Source organism: Pieris napi, chromosome 13, assembly GCF_905475465.1.
Source record: "Pieris napi chromosome 13, ilPieNapi1.2, whole genome shotgun sequence".
NCBI lineage: Eukaryota > Metazoa > Arthropoda > Insecta > Lepidoptera > Pieridae > Pieris > Pieris napi.
The window spans coordinates 3160912-3170073 of record NC_062246.1 but is presented as its reverse complement, the minus strand read 5'-3'; the positions used below and the strand labels follow the sequence as shown (position 1 = coordinate 3170073).

Here is a 9162-nt window from a genome sequence, read left to right as displayed (position 1 = left end):
TTTTCATCACAGGTAATGATTCGGTTAAAAATACCTTCATTATTGTGCCGGTTCAGTAATGTAACGCAGCAGTCGACGCGCGTTTGCCGGTTTGCTTCAGTCAATTCGTGAGGTACCCATCTTTCAAGCTTTTTAATCTTCCCAATTTGCTTCAAGTGAATTAAAACAGTTTTATCATTAACACCGCAGCCTGCAGCTAACTCGGACGTGGTTTGCGATTGATCCGCTTCCACAATAGCCTTCAATACTTCATTATCAACTTGGGTCTCAGGCTGTCCACGGAGCTTGTTCTGCAGGTCGAAATTTCCAGAACGAAAACGTTGGAACCAAAAACGAATTGTGTTTTCTTTTGCAACATGACCGCCATACACATCATTGACCCTTCGAGTCGTTTCCGCAGCACTAGTGCCACGGCGGAACTCGTACTCGTAAATAATGCGATACTTTAAGTTTTCCATTTTGTAAAATGAGTGACGCAAACAGAAAAAAACAGAAGAAAAAAAACAAATGAATGACGGTCATCGAAGCACAAATACATGAGTAAATAGCTGTACAAATCTTAATTTGGAATTCTTAACCAAAGAGGAGATATTCGAGGTCAAAGTGGACAAAACGTAAAACGCCAATTTCATATGTAAGGACCTAATATAATACTAGCTGATCCGGCAAACGTCGTTTTGCCATGTTTATCATTTATAATAAAAAATAGAGGTTGATCGTAGAGAGGTGATACATAGGGGTTGTATGTATTTTTTAATGCTGTATCATAAAAAAATAAAGAATAATTAAAAAAAAAATTTAGGGATGGACTACCCTTAACATTTGGAGGGATGAAAAATAGATGTCCGATTCTCAGACATACCCAATATGCACACAAAATTTCATGAGAATCGGTCGAGCCGTTTCAGAGGAGTTTAACCACAAACACCGCGACACGAGAATTTTATATATTAGATTAGTTCACAAAAATCTAAAACTAATTATTACTTACTGGCACGTTACTTTACTAACCTAGGCTTCTTTATTATAGTTAATAAAATATAATCAACTAATTTAACTCATAAAAGGTACAGAGATGAGCAATTAAATTATAAAAATATACTCAGCTAAACAGGTCTGAAACAGATTGACAGGTTCTGAATATAAATTTAGATATTCGATTGCCAGAAATGATTACATTTCTCCTTTGGGGTCCGACGAGTGTTTCCTACGTGACGCGAAAAGATTGTAAAATTGTTATTCTAACCGTGTTGAAGAAACCGACTTGAATTACGAAAATTGTTTCATAGATGTTACATCTTGTCGAGACCCCACTATTATATCGGAGCACATCGTCAAATTCCTTTCTTAGATAAAATAAAAACCAATTTCATTGAAACCAATATAATGGTCACTATTAGGATATTTTATTTGAAAGGCTTATTGTCAGACATTATGAGGACCAATATTTAGAAGAAAATGTTATTGCTAATACGATGGATTTGACATTCGACATTTTTACGGAAAATTTTATTGGGTTACTGGCAATTTTGCTGACCTCTACAATATCCCTTTACAGCCTGAAATCAAATTCTTTCCTCGCTAAAATGCGTATATCTAAGTACTCCCTAGACTTAGTAACATAATAAATCTGTAGCATTTTAAAGTCATTATTTTATATTCCTTAATACGATTGTACTGAGAATTTAATCCTCTTATAAAAATGAACAGAAGCTTAGAATATTTGCTTTATTTTTCTACTACGTCTTTATAACTCATACACGGAAAGTTTAACAAAAGTAACAAAAAAATTGTTATTTGGTAACGATAGCAAAACAATTTTTAATCGTAACTTTCATTTAAAGTATTTATTTAAATAAAACATATAAAACAACATTGACAATTTTCTTTACCTACATAGTAATAATAAAAATTAAAACAAATTGAAAAGTTTGGTGAAATATTGACTTATGATTTTGACTCCTTAAACTTATACAGTTATTGCTCTTTGAAGTCGCCTTGTGGCAGAAATCTGCATCTGATTTGTTTACAATATTTTGTTAGGCAAGAGGGTGATGAACTTTATGAGCCCCTGTAAATAATTATGGTCTTTACGGAAACCGACGCCAGGAATACATTGCGTTCAATGGCCATTATTTTTACATACAATATTTTCTAATATAATTATTTTATCACCAGTTTCATATTACATCTGTTTATCTTAAACGCTGTAAAATCCCTTTTTGTATGTAATAAGAGTCAAACGGGTAGGAGGCTCATCTGATGTTAAGTGATACTGCCGCCCAAGGACACTCACATTGCCAGAAGGATCGCAAGTGTGTTGCCGGCCTTTTAAGACCTGGTACGCTCTTTTCTTGTAGGACCCTAATTCGAAGTGGTTCGGAAATACTTCAGTGGGCAGCTGGTTCCACATATTAGTGGCGCGCGGCTAAAACTGCCTCAAGAAACGCTCAGTTGTGGAACGACGGAGGTCGAGGTGATATGGATGGTATTTTATGTTCTGCCTTGACATCCTGTGATGAAACTCAGCGTGAGGTATTAGACTGAACAACTCCTCTGAACACTCTTCATGGTAAATGCGGTAGAAGATGCAGAGAGACCCCACATCTCTACGCCACGCCAAGAGATCAAGCCGCACGGTGAGTGATTGGTTGTTGACGAATCGAACCGCTCTTCGTTGAATACGGTCAAGCTGAAGGAGCTGGTACTGGGGAGCTCCCACCCATAGGTGATAACAGTACTCCATGTGTAGGAGAATTCGCGCTTAAATTACATTGTCATGGTATGCATAACACTGATGAAGACCATCACCTCGTTTAAACGGGTATAAAATAAGTTACCTTTAATGCGCTATTATCAATCCTGAGTTCGTGAGTGCAAATAGATTTTTCTTTCTATATCCAAATGAATACTTAGTCGAATTCAAAACAATGCGAAACAGACAAAAATACAAACAAAACTGTAAACGTATGTCCAGTATAAAGGCTAATACTGCCAGCTTATGACTAAAAATTCCTAAAGAAAAAGTTTCAACAATTTGTTTAAATTAAATTTTTGTTTCTTCTGTTCTCATGTTAATAATATACTAAATATAACGTAAAAATATGTTTATTAAGGAATATAATACACAGGTATCACTTATTCCACGTCATTAAATTAGTAATCCCTACTCATCGGCAAAGAAGACAGAGGGTGTAGGCTTAGAGAAAAAGACGGCGTAAAAAACTCTCGGTACTCTTTTGCAATAGCATCAAACAACATTTATTTTAAAATAAATATCACAAATTAATTAGAAGTAGCCTGTCTAGAACTAGTCCCAGGCCCTTTTATCAACTAGATAATCGTTAACTTTATAGTAAGCCTTTTTACTAAACACAACATAATTTTATTAAACAAAAACTCAAAATATCTTTATTCATATAGGTAAACAAGTATACTTATGAACGTCAAAAAAAGCTAAATTAATTGTAAATTTACATTTACTATCAGTTCGCAAGTCAAAGGCGTAGAGCGGGTAAGAAGAACTGGCAAAAAACTTTCCGCCACTCTTTTAATCGGCGTTTTGAGTCATACAAATTAAATCTGTTAAAAGATAATATCACTAATACACACAATAACATTGTCTGTTGCAGTCCCTCAAAATAAGTCTCAGAGGTATCACACAACAGAGATAGGTGAAAAGGGGAGGTTAGGCAGTATTTCACTCCTGAAATATTGATAGTAAACGCCTCTTTGAAGCGATGTTATTTATTCCCTATTGGCTATCAGCTACCTGCACTCTGATATAATGGTATTTTTAAGCGGCTATCGGTTTGGTCACGATTGATGTTAAAATAACGTAAGCAATTTTGATTAACCCAAGTAACAATGCTTTTGATATAACTTAGTTTCGAGTGCTTTTCAGTAAGCGAAATATTGCAAATGCCAACTTCGTAAAATAGAGGCAACATGCTGTTACGCTCTCTCTCCTTCTCTTAATTTTTATAACTTTGCAAATTCTTGTCAATATCTGAAGAAGTTTTATTTATATATAAATAGCACAGCATGTTTAAATAATGATTTTGCAATCCAACAAATGACATTGTAGAATATTGATATATTTAACATGACATTATTGATATACGGAAACAATATTAGGGCGTGACCAAATACAGCGCGGCATTCGAGCGCCTCTCTCAGTTTGTCCAAGTGCCGCGCGCTTTATTGTGTGCAGTACCCTTCACATTAGAAAAACGTCGATATTGACATCAATGTCATAAAAAGAACCTTTTAATCTATTTATTTGTTGATAAAGAGTAGTGAGGAAGTGTGAGTGAAAAGGAGCGAGCGAGTCTAAGAAGAACGAACGAAGTGAACGACCGAACGAACGAACGTACGAAGTGATTTGTAGATGTGTTCATAAAAGACTAAAATGTTTTCATAACTTGCATAGGTCGTGCCGAGGCCGTGAGCTAACATTGATGTTCGATTCCGTTAACATCGTTGTTACGATATTTTTCGTAGAGAATCAATGTTTTTGATTTCAACATCGATGCTATCGAACATTGATCATCATCAAGCATCCCTAATTCGCATTGAGCATTCGTTGTTGTGTCCTACGAATGCCGTATATTGCTGCCGCGCACCTGTTTGGTTACGCCCTTAGACACATGAGCGTGAGCCTCCAAACTCAAAGATCTCCGTTCGAATGATGGCTGTCAATGGCTACAAATGGAGTCTTTATTGCAATTTACACTCGTACGGTAAAGGAAAAAAATCGTGAGAAAACCTACACGACTTAGACCCAAAAATCCAGTGTCGGGCACAGAACGCCGTTTGCCTATTAAAAATGATCACGAAGGAAAATACAGAAATCTGAGGCTAAAATCTTTTTTTTATGTTTTTTAAAGTGACAACGTCTTATAATTCGATGGAGCCGGCTGCATGCACGAAAAAACATGACGTTACCTCGCTCTGAGGTGTTCCATTTAAGGCTTGAAGTGCAAGCGAGAGCGCGGAACGAGTAACAAAGAGGCACAATCGGCCTCCGCGTTCGGCAGCGTTCGACATCTGTCTCTCTCCTACTTGAGTGAGAGATGCGTCCGTGTGGACAGCTGCTATAAAATAATACATTTACATGTTTTCGTCAAGTATGAAGTGTAGTGTTTTCAGTATTTTCTTATGACGTTGTCACGTTCAACTATCGTCAGTATAGTAAACCGACTTTACAGACAAGTTTCTTTTTTATTAAAACAACTATTCTATTACGGTACGCTAGACGCAGTTTTTGTTTACTTTAGCAACATGTTAATATTGCTTGGAAATAGTATAGGAGTTTAAATGCGGCAAACACAACGAAAAAATTAAAAGAATCGCTTTTATACTGTTTTATCTCTTTTCTATTACCAACAATAATAGGTAACTATATATCAAGAGTCAAATATAATAAAAGATTTTCTACCAAGTCAGACTGTAAATTTTTCTACCATATCTCAAATTTACCCTTCAATAAATAAAACGGTATCAGTATTTGAAACGGAATACATCCGGTTCCTTATCATTGGGCTCAATAGTAAAAGCTCAGTACGAAGCCTCTGTACGTGTCGTGTAACGGCTAAACGCAGCGAACAAAGTGCTTGGGTGCTCCTACATTATTCGATTTTAGCGTCGTCTGAATACTAAAATTTTCACATTTTCCTTAAAATTTAGATGGTGAAAGATATTTGATTTTATTTTACACTAGCTACACGCGTATATGTTCTTTGAAATTATTTAGTAGTGTGAGGCATATTTTTAACGATTTGTTGCGGTATAAATTGTTTAATTTTAAACTAGATTTCATTGTTAGTAGGTATAAAAAATTATTGTTTTAGTTTATTTACATATTAAGAAAAGTGCGAAATGACATGGGCCAACGCTGCATAGGCGAAGCTGGCAAGGAACGAACACTTCAATACGTGAAGTAGATTAGCCTATTTTGTTTACACTTTTTCGTTTGAACTTCAGATACCAAAATGAATTTTAATTAATCGAACGAGGTATCGGACTTTGGCACTTTAAATAAATAGTTTTTATTTCATATTCCAGTTCAGTAAGGTAATTATAATAAATTAAAGATAATGACTATTTTAAAAAACAAAGAAAATTAATTTATTCTATACACAATGAAATACAAACAAAACCACATTAATCAAAAATGGACCCACTGATTTTCAGTAAACCTATATTAGCATTAGATGTATTGACTTTATTACTCTATATCAATCGTTAAAATATTCTGATTAAGAAATATAATTTTGTATTAGCAACATCAAATTAAACAGCGAGTTACTGTTATTAAAGCCAAAATTTAATGCAGAAGACAAATAAATCAGCTCACGTAAGTTGTGTTAATCACACAGTTCATTTTATACTTGCTCCTTATATCCCCTATATTATGCTCTTTCGCATCCCTAGTCATTGAAGGTTTTCAGTAATAAGTGTACCTAATATTCTGCGCAATTTAAACAAAAGATATAATGAAAGACAGATTTATCAATACAAAAATACAACATTAACAATTTTATATAATAATATATTTTTTATGAATAATCAACGTACCCAAGGGCTAGCAAAAATAATTAGATATAAGTTATTCAAACATGACTATAAAAACTTATATTGTATTTTTAAAAACCTCTTACATGCTATTTTACTCGTAAAATTCCTATTAAACCATCTTACTAACGTTCTAGTAATACTACAATAATATTTTAGTTTAATATCTAAGACAGCGTAGGCAAATATTTAAATTCTATGGCAATATTACGATGAATATTAATATCCTTTCCTAGCTAAGATTATTAAAATGATTTTCGATGAGGTAAGTATTCAATAAACATGAATTCTGATGAGGTCACGTACAAAGGGATCGAAAGATTTGAAACGTTTGTCGAGATATCAAATAGTTAAGACATTGAGGAAAAATATAGCAATCCTTAAGCCGTGCAATTCTTAACACCGATTCTTTCAATGGGCCCAATAAACACTCGGTGACGCCGAAGAAAGACAGTGAGTCCTATATAACACGTTATAAGCTAAAAATGTATACAGTGCCACATACTCTTCTTGGCTGGCGGCTGAAATTGGTACTACCGTCGCAATTTTTGGTGCGTACAATAAATAGTTTTAGTATCTACCAACATCTTATAAAAATCCAACTAAAATGTATTAATTAAGCTATTCCATAGATTTTATCGCGGGCTTTGAGCGCGGCGACCGAATCAAGAAATTCCGTAACGTAATAAACCCAACACGATGACCTAATACAAGTGTGGCCAATACGCGTTAGAGCGGGACAGAACGTATACTGCGTCTCACATCGGTTTAGCATGATCGGATAGGCGTGTTAGTCTGAGTCTGGTAGAGTGGTAGATTGAATTAATATCAACGAAAAAACTTGAATTAATCAAATAAAAAAAATACTGCAAAAAATAAATAAATAATTATATTGCATAAGTTAAAAAAAATGCTATGCAATAGTTTTACCGCGGCAGTCCCCGAGTGCCACACGTATTATTTTTTATTCCTTGCATTATTAATTACAATGGCAAAGTTTTAATTATCGAACGGTTGATTGCTAGGTATCTTAAAAATATTATATTAATAGTACAGGGGGCCTACCATGAACTTTCTTAAAACAATCCAGTTGAGATGCAGTTGAGTTTAGGTACCTAAAGTCAATAGCATTTTTTCGTACCATGACCGCCTATAAGCTGAAACGTATTTGCATCGCAAGACCGAATGATGTAAGTTTTGAAATTTAACTGTCAAACTTTCTTTGACAGATGTTTCTATAAAAATAAATAAAATAAAAAATTGTTTTCAATAATTCATCAATCATAATAAGCTATTATGTATGTAATATATATTTTTATTTAATATATAAAACTATTCTTTTGATATATTTTCAACAGTTTTCTGGTGCTATGATAGTGGACACTTATTATTTTTAAACGTTTCCGTCAAATTTTGATAGGAGCTTTCAATATTTTGGTGTTTACAAAATTTCAGTTTTATAAATATAGTTTTACAAATTGTTTCACTTATAAAATAATATGATGGGGTAAGTATTGTTCACATATTTGTTGATACTTATATCGAAGTTAATTCCTGATAAAACTCTTTGCAAAAGATATTACAAATCAACTTACTAAATACTCGAAAATCATAATAAAAATTATTTCCTTCAAATTGTAAAAATTTAGTTTATACGTTAAGTAATTCATATAATATAAATAATTATATCTTCTTTACAGCTTAAACCTGACAAACTCGCTGAATTGAGAGAAAGAAATATATGAATATAATATGTTTATATCCAATTGAACATTGCCTGAAGACACCTTTTTCTATCTTGATGGAGTCATCTACTAAATAAATACTGTTATTACATTATTTTCAAATGGCTTATTATTTACACATTATAAATTTGAAAAATACCTATGTTTTTTTAAACAACAAAAAGCAGAGGATAATCATACAATTCATGAACATAATGAGGAAAAAATTAATTATAATAAATATCTACTACTGATATGGCATGCTTATTTATTATAAAATATGATATATTGGGGAATTATGTTTGTGTTAGACATGCCTAAATAATTAATTGAATATTATTTGAACAGCTAGTGCAATTATTTTTAGGTACACTATAATCCTCAACTAATCAAAGTCAAATTTATAATGACACTTTCTAAACTCATAATATCAATACCTCAAATTATCCGAAACAGACATAGTAGATACATACTATACAGTATGTAAGTATACTATATATATTTATAGGTTCTTAACTATTATTTGGACATTTCGATACAAAAAAGTTGGACAAAAAGTAACTTTTTTAGAATCGCTTATTCGGTCATAGTCGGAAGGCGCAACTGTCAAATTTCGGTTCAGTCGAGCGGTCATGGTACGGATTTTCATACAAATTGAACGAACGAAATCTGATAACCGCTAAGGTCACGTGGGAACCTAAACCGTCTCGTTATTTCGATGTCATGGTACGAATTAGCGATGCATCTCAGTTGTAGGTTGTCAATAGGCTCGCAATAAGAGTTCATGGTAGGCCCCCAGGTAACAAAACATCAGTTGTTCCTAAGTTTGTGTCACATTATTTAAGCCTAGCACTGTATTTTC

The 9162-nt window shown here is 33.5% G+C and overlaps 1 long non-coding RNA gene across 1 annotated transcript; it reads left to right on the top strand.

Annotated features, from left to right (window-relative positions):
* The first annotated feature begins 8033 nt into the window (after positions 1 to 8033).
* Positions 8034 to 8423, top strand: LOC125055403. Its single transcript, XR_007117879.1, has 2 exons — positions 8034 to 8083; positions 8277 to 8423. It is a non-coding gene; the product is annotated as an uncharacterized LOC125055403 (long non-coding RNA).
* Positions 8424 to 9162: the final 739 nt, after the last annotated feature.